This window comes from Lissotriton vulgaris, chromosome 5 (assembly GCF_964263255.1).
Source record: "Lissotriton vulgaris chromosome 5, aLisVul1.2, whole genome shotgun sequence".
Lineage (NCBI taxonomy): Eukaryota > Metazoa > Chordata > Amphibia > Caudata > Salamandridae > Lissotriton > Lissotriton vulgaris.
In genome coordinates, this window is record NC_141693.1 from 1,124,118,633 (window position 1) to 1,124,130,013 (window position 11,381).

Below are 11,381 nucleotides of genomic sequence, written 5' to 3' on the forward strand. Positions count from 1 at the left end.
GCATGATGTTCCTGAATGGAGGGAACCAAGGATTCCGCAGGCCAGTCGAACGGAAGCATATTTGGATGGAAACCATACAGGCAGAAAAAGGGGGAACATCCCAGGGTGGTATGAACTGCATTGTTATATGCGAACTCCGCCAACCACAAAAGGGTGGTCCAATCCGAAGCATTTTGCATGGTGAAACAGCGGAGGTACTGTTCAAGCGTTTGGTTAAGCCGTCTGTTTTTCCGTCCGTCTGCGGATAGCTAGACGACAGTCGGGCATCGATTTGCAAGATGGCACAGAGTGCCTTCCAGAAATGTGACGTAAACTGCGTGCCACGATCAGTTATAATCACGCTGGGTAAACCGTGAGCACGTACTATGTGTTGCAGAAATATCTTGGCCAATTCCACAGAAGTAGGTAAACCCGGCAAGGAAACGAAATGCCCCATTTTCGTGAGATGATCTACGACCACCAGAACCACGGTTTGCTGAGCGCAGGGAGGCATCTCCACTATAAAATCCATGGATAAGGTGTGCCAAGGTTTAGGAGGAATGGGCAACGGACGGAGGAGACCCGCTGGTTTGGTGTGAACTGATTTCCCCTGGGCACAAATAGCACAGGTTTGCACGTACTCCTTCACATCGGCTCGAACCTCTTTCCACCAGAAGAAACGTTCTACATTAGCCGTGGTCTTGAATATCCCCATATGTCCGCTTAATGCTGAGTCATGTGCCCACTTCAGGGCTTGTTGTTGCAACTGTTTCTGGGGGACATACAACGCATGGTAATGGTACGCCAAGTCATTCTCCACATGTCGATGGTCCGGGTCTTCCTGGATCCAAGAAGCGATATCTTGATCAGCGATGGCTACTTTCAAATCCTCCAGAAAGTCCGCAGATGATACTAGAGCGAGGGATGTACTGTGGTTGTCAGCTTCCTGAAGGATAAAAGGGGGTTCTCCGAGTTCAACCGCATCCTCGACCCCCAAACGGGATAAGGCATCCGCCTTACCATTGCGTGACCCTGGCCTGTACTTAATGACGAAATCATAATCGGAAAAAAACAAAGTCCATCGGAGCTGCCTCGGAGTCAAGGCCTACGCCGTTTTGAGGAACAACAAGTTGCGATGATCAGTGATAATTTCCAACGTGTGACACGCACCGAGGAGATAATGTCGCCACTCCTCGCAGGCTCTTTTGATCGCCAAGAGCTCTTTATCAGTGATAGTGTAATTGATCTCACAGGGTGTGAGTTTTCTCGAATAGTAGGCCACAGGGTGCAGCTGTCCGGTTTTGGGATGTCTTTGTGATAGGATGCCTCCGAGGGCGGATTGAGAGGCATCGGTCTCCAGGATATATGGCAGCTGCGGATCCGGGTGCCGGAGAATGGGGGCTTGCGTAAATCTGCATTTGAGGAGTTGAAATGCCTGTTCTGCTTCGGTTCCCCATACAAACGGGACGTTTTTTCGCAGGAGGGAGGTGATAGGATGAATAGTTTTAGAAAAGTCTTGAATAAAGCGCCGGTAGTAATTGGCAAAGCCAAGAAAGCTCTGGACTGCCTTAACATTGTGTGGAGTTTTCCAGTTAAGGATTACCTCGACTTTGCTGGTGTCCATCCGGAACCCTTGGGCGTCTATGATATATCCCAAGAAGGCGACCTCCTGCACATGGAAAAGACACTTCTCCAACTTGGCGTATAACGAATTTTGTTGTAACTTTCGTAGTACGGTCTTTACATGGACAACATGTTCTGCCATTGATGTTGAGTAAATCAGGATGTCGTCTATGTATACCACACAGTATGTTTCCAGACATCCTCGCAGAACTTCGTCCATGAAGAATTGGAAGGCAGCAGGGGCGTTGCAGAGACCAAAGGGCATTACCCGGTATTCAAATAAACCAAATTTGGTTCGGAATGCCGTCTTCCATTCATCCCCCTTCTGTACGCGAACGAGGTGGTATGCTCCCCGAAGATCGAGTTTCGTGAAGTATTTCGCACCCTTCAACTGGTCCATCAAAACCGGGATGAGGGGAAGAGGATAACGGTTTTTTATTGTCACTTTGTTAATCGCACGGTAGTCAATGCAGGGTCTCAACTCATCGCAATCCTTCTTGGCAATGAAAAACATGGGTGACGATGCAGGGGATGTAGAGTGGCGGATAAACCCTGTAGCAAGGTTGTCATCTATATATGATTTCAAATACTGGGGTTCCTTCTCCGTTAAGGCATAAACCCTACTGCAAGGGATATCGGCCCCCGGAATGAGGTCAACGCGACAGTCGTAGACCCGATGAGGTGGTAATTGGGCGGCCTTTTGTTTGTCGAACAAGGCCTTATACTCTTGGTATTCGACGGGCAGCACCGTGACACAACAGAACCTTTCAAATGTACAGGCGTTCGCCAGATAGGAGGCCGATGAGGGTACAGAGAGGGATGGTAAAGGTTCGTGGGTTCTGCAATGTTCCTTGCAAAACGGAGAGGTCATATTGACCGTACGAGCTGACCAACTAACAAAAGGATCATGTAACGTAAGCCACGGCATTCCCAAGATGAGTCGGAACTGCGGGGCGTCTATCAGGTCGAACTGGATGTGTTCCCGGTGATCCTCACCAAACTCCATCAATAAAGAAAGGGTGTTGTAAACCACCGGGCCTGAAGAAAGGATGGTTCCGTCGACTGCCTTTATCGTCTCGGGCGTAGTTTTTTCTCGCACGGGATGCCCATCCTTAACGCGAAATCCTGGTCGATATAATTACCAGTGGCCCCGGAGTCGAGAAGGGCATCGACTTGCAAGGAATTGTTGGTAGCGATCCAGAGAGTCACACTTATATTTATATGGGCCACTGCGGGATGAAGGGTATTGGCAAGAACAGGGGAGATCATAGGGAACTGGTATCTCGAGTCAGAGACCTCCTTCGGACTCGAGATCTTCAGTTTTCCGACGGTTCGGCTTCCTCCTGTGTCGCCTGGACTCGGGAAAGAGTAGAACGCCCGGGAACATAATTCCTGGCTCTGCATTCCTTGATAAAATGTCCTCCTTTCCCACAATATAGGCACAGTTTCAGGCGTCGTCTTTTGTCCTTTTCTTCTGTAGTAAGGGGGCCTCGAACCCCCCCAATTTGCATGGGTTCAGCGTCGTCAGACACCTTAGGTTTGTCTTCTCCTCCGGATCTAGATCGAATGGGGGGATAATAGAAACGATTCTCTCCCCTTGGTTTTTCCCCTCGTCTTTCCAGCAGGCGATGATCTAACTGAACCGTCAGATCTATGAACTCAGATACCATGGTAGGTAGTTGCACCACCTGAGCAAGAACATCCTTCAGTTCTCCTCGTAATCCTTGGTAAAAAAGGGAAATCCGTTTTTCCGCTGGCCAATCAGTTTCCACCAGCAAGCGATTGAAGGTAGTGATATAGGTTAATAAATCCTGTGAACCTTGTTTGAGAGTCATGATTTCCCGGTCAAGGGTGAGCATATGGGATTTTCGATCGAAGAGTTTTCTCAACTCAATACAAAAATCAGAGAAATTATGCAATACAGGGTTGTCTCGCTCCAATAAGGGAATTGTCCAGCTCGAGGCATTCCCACCCATGTAGGACATCATGAATGCCGTTTTCACTGCTTCCTCCTGAAAGACTACGGGTTTACACAGGAAATGAAGCCGGCATTGGTTCAGAAAAGTTTCGAACTTGCGAGGATCTCCGAAAAACCTCTCGGGGGGGGGGCTAACGGAATCTCTTGGTTCTGGATCACTTGAACCGTTGGTAGTGCTTCCGTGACTACCGCGGGAGTAGATAAGGGCAAAAAGTACCCCCCGGGTCGGGAAGAGGAAGGCGGTGGTAATGTGGCCGGTTTGAGTATGGGCCGGACTACTGGCTCCTTCTGTGCCAGGTCAGACATATCTTTGCGCAGTTGGGCCACTTCTTGATATAATGCTTGGTTCTCGGCACGAGAGGTAATGACCTCCTGTCGCAGTTCCGAGAAGCTCTCCAACAGTGAAGCGAGAGTAGCGTCGGCGTCCATCGTCCGGGCTGAAACGTATTCTTGGGCTTGACAATCTGTCGCGATTGCAAGCAGCGCTACTACTATTGCGCGCCACTAACCTGAGAACTTCTTGATCAGCAGGAACAATGCGATGAATGTCCTTCTGACTTATCTGAACACAGCACCCAGTGGTGTCTTTAAGAACACCTCCTGAATGGGTATTTGCGAGAAGCCGGGAGGATAAGGCGCAGGGGGGCACACGGATCGATGGAAGGGTCCTCGGGGTCTGATACTGCAGAATCCGTAGTGAAGGGACGTACTGCAGCGTGGAGAAATAAAGGACAGGTATAAGTCCCGGTTCCACAAAAGTACACTTCCTTCCCCGACCCCAATCTCTGGCACTTACCAAGGAACACTTCAGATGTTCTCTAAAGGAAATAACAATATGTTCCTTCGTCCTCTGCGAATGGTGAGAAAGTTATTCGTCACTTTCTCGTGAGGGCAGAATCCTCATAGTCTCGGCTTTACCCCGGGGATAGCGGAAAAGTATTTTCAATCCGTGGATTTTGCTTCCTCAATACAGCTTGAGAAACAAAGGAATATGTCTTAGCACACTCTACCAAGCTACACACTCAAACGCTTGGTAATACTGAAGGCGCAGCAGGATGCTAGCAGGATCTCGGACAAACAATAAACAGAGAGTAGAAGAACGATCCCGTTCTCCTAGGGTTATACTTGCAGTTGGTCGGAAGTTACTTCACTCCATTGACCACGCTGGCTTTTGATCGGTAAAAGGGCTTGAACTAGGCTGGCCACGCAGGCTCTTGATCGGCGATGATTTCCTGAGACTGAACACGCAGGCTCTTGATCGGCGATGATTTCCTCTCGCACACTCCGGCGGGGATCACCATCCGCCACAACCAAAACCAAGAAAACAATTGTCAAGCGCCGATCTGTTTCCAAGGAGGAGTTATATAGGCTCCGCCTTCTTTCCTTTTCTCCAGCGCCGCTTGACCTTCTGGGACATGTAGTTTAGAGGGATTCCTCGTACTTGTTTCCCTTTCCTACTTTCCTTTGCTGCGTCTGTGTAAGCGATCATGACAAGGAGCCACTTGGTCCTAGGCACACGGCTCACCACCAATTCCCTATGGGTGGTATTTAGGCTGAGTTAGACCACCTTCATGTTGGTACCCTATGTGTACACTAACGACCTGGGAACTGATTAGATCCCCCTTCCTCCATTTCTTCACAGGTTGCTCTCCTTTCTGTCCTGATGAGGACCCAGTTCTAAGTAAAAATCATCCTTCCCTCCATTTGGGGTCGAAACGTCGATATCTATAATCATATCAACCTGTACTGGAGATACTATCCACGTCTTAACTATTTTAAAAAGTAAGGGGTGTATCTTAAGACTGCGAATGTTCGTATTACAAGGGCATTGCAGTCAGACGTTCTCACATTCATTTGTTCATATTAGTTGTATATTGGCACTCAATTCTCAACCCTTCTTGATCTCCTCACAACCACTTTTCTAAACACCTACCTTGTAAAATATCTGCATTGGTTATTAAAATGTATGGAAAAAAAATATTGATGAATTCTTTCACATTTTTGAGTGTGTGTTATTAATCTTTGGGTACTAGAGAAAAGTATTCCTGTCGGGAACAATTGTGCTTTGTACCATTTCATACCCAGGTCCTAAGGCTATTTGGGTTCCCCAATAGTTTTGTAAAGGTAAATACAGAACACAACATAAGAAATTAAGAAAAATTACTAATCTAAGCAGCTATATTTCTCTAGATTCTAAGTGTCAGACTCATGAAGAGTACTTACAGAATTTTAAGGGAGAAGGCAAAAGTCTCAATTAATCAGACAGAGTCTCTGGGGGAAAATGACAAGATGTTCTAGCATCTTAAAAACGTAGGGATTTTATACACACTTTATGATTATACAATTAGAAAATCTGCAAATTCTGCATGTGCACGGCATGGTCATGGGTAGGTAGGTAGCAATGGCAAATCAAACTCTCAATAATTAAAACTCTTAGAAATCTTCACTTTACCTCCAAAACAACTACAGTCCAGAGATGTTCAATACAATATGAAACATTTCTCTAACAAAACCTCATAGAATTATGTTTTTCAACAGGCCTAAATTGGAACTTCCAGAGGAAATCCTTCACAATGATACACAGTGAAAAGTTTTATTTATAACACGTTTTCTAAAGAAAATCAGCATTTATGTCAAATCACTCTCTGCCACAGGAGGGCTGTTTTTTCAAGGACTGCAGTGACAGCAGGCACATCAAGGTGCGCGTGCTCACACTGCTCACATCTCAAAGTTACGGCATGACTTCATGCACGGTGAGCTTTGTAGGGGGACGGGGTTTCCTTTCTATTTTTGAACCCCATGAGCAGCAACATTGCTGTGGTGTCACCAGGGCTTTCAGTGGAAGCTTTTTCTATATTATATACACAACATGCCATAGTCGTGGCTTATTTATCGTATGCAACTGACAACCATTGACAAAGCCAATAGTCCTGACTTGTTGTAGGTATGATGTCACTTGTATCATATATCTGGATGTAATGACAGAAACAGCTAAATACAAGTTAGGCAGCACACTGTGCTAAGCACAGACTTTTAGCTTACATGATTTTAGTCACGCCCTTATTTACATTGGCCACGCCCCTTTGAGAGACCCCACAATTTTTTTCATCCCACTTAAAGCCCTGGGCAATTGCCTTGCACAAAAATGTTGCATAACCATACTATATTATTGCTCATACGTCTAATCGATACAATTAAACCACACTATGTTATTACTCAAACTTCTAGTCAACAGAACTTAGTTGTTTCAAGCACATCTTCATTAGTCATTGGTTATGAGTCCGATCCCTCATTAAAATCCCTAATTCGCACAGGTAATAGGTCAACCAAAATATGCACACGAGAACAAAAATCAAATAGTATTTTCTAGGATCTCCACCACTAGCATTGCCCTAATTGGCCGTCATTTCCTACATCCATGCCAGAGGCGAAACTGGAGCCAAATTTCCGGGGGGGGGGCTAGGAAAAAATTTCGGGTTGGGCTGAACCTTTAATCAGTAGGCAGAGTGGAGCTGCAGGGCCTCCAACAAGGGGTGAAACAACAGCAATGCCTAATTAGCATTCAAATGGTCTTTTAAAGACCTGTGAAACGTTCGGGTGCAGAAGCTCTCGGTTTTTAAACCAAAAATGACTTTATTTTAGCTGTCTTTCGCCTGAAATTACCCCTGCTTCAATGCAAGTCAATGGGGGAAAATGCATTCCCCATTATTTTTTAAATATCCTACTTTCCGGATCTGAAATGTTGGTATGTATGTTCAAGTGGGAAAATGGTCGCTTTTAGCATAATGGAATCAAGAAATGCTTGACACCAACGACTGCAATGTCCATCTCTTCCAATCCAAACAGACTAATGCCAACAATCACGAGCAGATCAGCCCATCGCCACCACGGTCAGCACTTCCAGTCATTCTCAAAGTAAATGCAGCCGATACACCACCGCTCTCTGCCATTTCGTGCAATCTCCGTCACATCCCAGTAGTACTGTCAAAGCACAACTATCTAAATTCAGCAGAAAAGTTTTCAGAATTGTAAGAACCTCATATATGACTCCGCTTCGATGCAGGTCTCTGATAAGGTGACCGTCTAAGTCCGGGATCGAAAATCCACCCTAAGCCCCGTTGTGACATATGGCAGTAATTTTAGTACTTCCGGTTTGCAAGACAGCCAATCCTACGACTGAACAGATTCTAAAAGCAATATGTAGACGAAGGACTAGTTTAATGTAACAAAAGCTACGATTGGCGTTCTATCGGTATCTCAGCCAATCCACGTGCGCTCCACAAATTCCGAAGTTCTAATTGGCTGTGGAGCACGCACGTGCCCTTGGATCCGTCCTACAGCGGTTTATCTAAGTCGAGTCAGTTGCAAAACTTGACAATAAAACTTGTGACGGGAGGTGACGGGCCATCGCGGACTGTACAGACCCTCGCTGCCGCCCAAGTTACTAAATGGCAAGAGGGTGAGTTTGTGTGGAGTAGTTAAAGCGGGGCTGACAGAGGGTGGATTAAGTGAAGGATAGTCGGACCTCGATCGACTGACAGCAAATCCGAAGCTGGCCGGGCAGCAGGTTTCTACTGGAATGTTTCTAGATTGAGACCGATGTTCACTAATGCATGTTTAGCAACATGTTTTGGTATGTATGTTTAGCAACATTTAATAAGACTCATTTATTTTGGGTCACTGGATTGAGTCGCACTGTCCACATGTCTGCTACCTAGCCCCATGTTCAAACTGGTAAACTCAGAGGAAACCCATGGAGCAGTTTACTTCTGCATGGCATCCGTGCATCCGACGGGTATCAATGTTGCTGCAGTCCATAAGTTTGTCTCTACATGTAACTGGAATAGATTATTCGCCCTTTATGGTCTTTGGCAGTACGTTTAATTTTATTATGTTTAATACTCAGACATTTTGATGATATTGTAAGCACGCCTTTGTCTAAAAATTATATAGCACGAGTGATTAATATTTCAATATGTTTTCAGATTTAGAATAGAAAATGATGTAAGTGATGATAGTAATTTAATAATGTCTCGACAAATGAAACACAATAGTTTGCGACCTTTAATTGTGACTGCTTCGGAATTGTGACTTTTAGTGCAAAAGAATCTTATGAAGAGTATATTATGAACAGGCAGGGCTTTAAGTGGGATACAAAAACTGGGGGTCTCTCAAAGGGGCGTGGTCAATGTAATCAGGGGCGTGGCTTAAAACTCGTAAACCAAAACTCTGTGCTTAGCGTAGTGTGCTGCCCGACTTGTATTTTTCTGTTTGCGTCATTGCATCTAAATATGATACAACAAGTAACATCATACCTACAAACAGTCAGGACTATTGGCTTTGACAATGGTTGGTAGTTGCAAAAGTTAAATAAGCAGCAACTTTGGCCTGTCGATAATGTTGAGAAAGCTTCCACTTAAAGACCTGGTGACACAATGTTGCTGCCCCGGAGTCTCAAAAAGAGAAGGGAAATCCAGAGAGAAAATGACTCTCTTAAAGGATTTCCCTTCCCCCACAACGCTCACCTGGCATGACCTCATGCCATCACTTCTCCACTAGTGAGAACTGAGCAGAGTCAGCAGCGCACATGATGTGCCTGCAGTCTCTAAACGGGTCTCTCTATCGGGCTCTGTTTTGTGCCCTGGCACTTTTTCCCGAACTGCAGCAACAGCAGGCTGTCACTGCAGTCCGGTAAAAAAGACAGTCTGCCTGTGCCAGGGCTCAAAACAGAGCCCGATAGAGACCCATTTCGAGACTCCCTTAAAAAAACTGCCGGTGCTCAGACCAGGAGAGACCCGGTCCACTTAAAGCCCTGTGAACAGGTGTGTGAGCGCCCGTCGCTTAGCAGTAGATTGTGTTAGTGAGAGATAGGGAAGGGAACATACTTTGACTAAATTAATCAGATTCATTTGTTAAAGCAGTTCAGCTCACCGAATTCTAGGCCATTGCGGACATCTGATTCTCAGTACTTCTCAACAAAGATGTATCTTCTGATTAGCCGAGATCTGTTATTTAGCTCCTCTGTAAATGCGCCTGCCCGAGGCCACGCAGTGGCCATAGAGAGGGCAGGCTCCTAGTCTCGGAGGGCTGTCCCGCCCCCAGCAGGATGTTCAGCTTTTCCTCCTCACTGGTTGGAGGAGGCGACTGGCGGTGATTCGCGTCCAGGGCGGCGGGGAGGGGCCTCCATGGGTACTTAAGCTCCTGTACCCCGTTGGAGAGCCTCTTTGCTGCTCCGGACGCCGTCGTCGAGCTCTCGGGACACTCTTTTCGACTTTTACGGTGAGCGAGGCCTTGGGCCTATTCCCCCCCCTTCTCCGCCTACTCCCTCCATAGGAGGCGAGAGCCTGGCGAGGCGGCCCACTAGCATCGGGCTGCTGTGAGGGGGGACGTCCGGTTCCCCATGTGGTCCCCTTGTCTTTGTCACCTCGTCATTGGGGGGTCTAGCGGGTCCGGCCTGTAGCGCCGTCGGGCCCCGCCGCGGCAACAGAGGTCCTTGCTGGCGCCGTGTTCCCGAGCCCTGTGGCCTTGCGGCCCTGCTCCGCTCCTGCTCCCGTGCTATTATTGGAGGGGGGGCCTTGTGCCGCGTTCATTCTCCCCCCCCCCCCCCCCCCCCCCCCCCCACCTAGGGTCGGTTCCCCTGGCCCTCTTTCCGCGGGTAATTTTGATCCTCCCCCTGTCCGGCTGTTCCGGCAGCCATTTTGGCGGGGGGAAATTTGGCGGCCATCTCAGCAAATCTGTGGAGCGTTTAAATTCAAATGTTTTCGCGCCTTACTATTCTTCTGTGAATGTTTTGCACACACAATTGGGCTCCGGTGAGCGGAGCGTGTATGTTTTACAGCTTTAATGGTATCTTGGTGCGAGGTCGGTGTTCGGTCCACGTGGGCTCGGGACCCGACGAGCGCGTTAGGCCGAGTTTCCCAGATCTGCTGTTTGCAAAAAATGTGCTGTTGTTGCCTGTATCGGTTGAAGCTAAATTGGTTTTCACATGCTCCGCTTGCGATTGCTGTGCTGCGTGGGGGGTGCTAGCGATTGTTGTGCTGGCCTGAACTGCGACAAAGTTTTGTTTGATCTGCGTGCGGGGTGTGCGACGGAGGCCATTCGGGCTCATGGTACGTGCGCACCGGGAGGTGCGGGCCAGGGGGGGTGCAGTGTGCCTCCTACATGCAGGTACCGTGGGTGTGCACGAGTGTTTAGCGTGCAAATTTCAAGCACGGTTTCGAGGGTTTGTACTACCTTTGGGCGAGTGTGCTTCAATTTAGAAGAGCGATTGACCCGCCCTGGCCCCCACTTGTGTTTCCCGCGTCCTGCCACCTTCGGCCCCTGCGCAGTGGCAGTGGCGCATGGTCTTATTACTTTTCATCTTTTCTTTAGGTGCCGCTCCTGTGCTTTGTAGGACGTCTGGGTAAGGCACGTCTCCATGCTATCGGTAGTGCTGCACATGGCCAACCCTGCCCCCATCAAGGGCGGTGCGTGGGGTCTCAGCGCAGTCTAGACCCTAACTTGTTCTCCAGCGTGGGGAGACCCCCCCCTTACAGGATGTGCGCACCGCTGGCCTAACAATCGTTTTCAGCTTTAGGTGCGCACGTCCATTGATGCACAGGGCGCTGGCCTCATTTAACATTGTGGTGCTTTGTTTTACAGATTCAGTTTCAGCTTGCGATCGCTTGGCGCTTCTCGGCCTTCTCGGAACTTCCGCCCCCCCCCCCCTCTCTCCAGTACTAGTGTAAGGTATGTACGACCAGGAGAGTTGGGCGCTGTTTTGGCTTCATCACGGGGTAATTCCCGTGTCCTGCTTTGCAAG

At 48.0% G+C, this 11,381-nt stretch overlaps 1 protein-coding gene across 1 annotated transcript in view; it reads right to left on the reverse strand.

Moving 5' to 3' along the window:
• Positions 1–7,721, reverse strand: part of ZDHHC6 (zDHHC palmitoyltransferase 6) — a 136,235-nt gene extending 128,514 nt beyond the window's left edge. The window contains exon 1 of the mRNA XM_086922790.1: positions 7,617–7,721. The gene's annotated coding sequence lies outside the window, so the exon portion shown is untranslated. The remainder of the gene's footprint in view (positions 1–7,616) is intronic.
• Positions 7,722–11,381: the final 3,660 nt, after the last annotated feature.